This window comes from Wasmannia auropunctata, unplaced genomic scaffold, assembly GCF_000956235.1.
Source record: "Wasmannia auropunctata unplaced genomic scaffold, wasmannia.A_1.0 LD336090.1, whole genome shotgun sequence".
NCBI classification, from domain to species: Eukaryota; Metazoa; Arthropoda; class Insecta; order Hymenoptera; family Formicidae; genus Wasmannia; species Wasmannia auropunctata.
In genome coordinates, this window is record NW_012026800.1 from 4,769,510 (window position 1) to 4,770,272 (window position 763).

Consider the following 763-nt stretch of genomic DNA (forward strand, 5'->3'; position numbering starts at 1 on the left):
CTTATTTTCGCTCTTCTTACGAGCAGACTAGCGTCTAGAATTCGAATTTTCGGTAGCGAATTAGTCTCCATTAAGCAAAACGCGTCTTTTGAACGAACGAGTCTTACTCTAACTTCCACACCATTAATTAAAAATTTATCTTGATTGAAAACGTCGCAGTGAAGATGTCCGATGAGATCTAGCGCGCGTTTTGCTTGAATGTAGTTTGCGCATCCTTGAAGTGCTGGATTGCCACCTGCTTCTACCGAATCGTCCATGCTTCCGGGGAAATCTTCGTCCCATAGGGCGGAGATCAGATGGGAGGTTTTTGCGGGTGTAGCATAATTTAATAATGCCTCGATGTACGCGCGGTATGTGTAAGCGTTGTTTGGTGGTGACACGAGCTTTTGATTGAAATATACATCGATTTGATTGAGCATGGAATGTAGTAGATGATTTACGGGGCCTACTTTGGGCACAAAGGTAGCGCTGCCGGAGGCAACGCCTTCTCTGGGCGCTGCGGCGGCGGTGCTTTCTACCCGTATACGTAGACTCAGCAGGGTGTGAGTGAGATCCAGGTAGTCTTCTCCGTGCCCGGGTATGACGAATTCTACAGGCGCGTCGTCCGCGAGCGATGTTACTGGCTTGTAATAAATCCATTGCGAACTCTCAGTGCTGGTTTGCGAAGGCGGAAGAGAAAAGAGATCGAGCTCGCTATTTAAACACTCGCTTGAGTGAGTGTGAAGAAAGGACATATTTTAGTCTCTTTCTCTCTCTCTCTCTC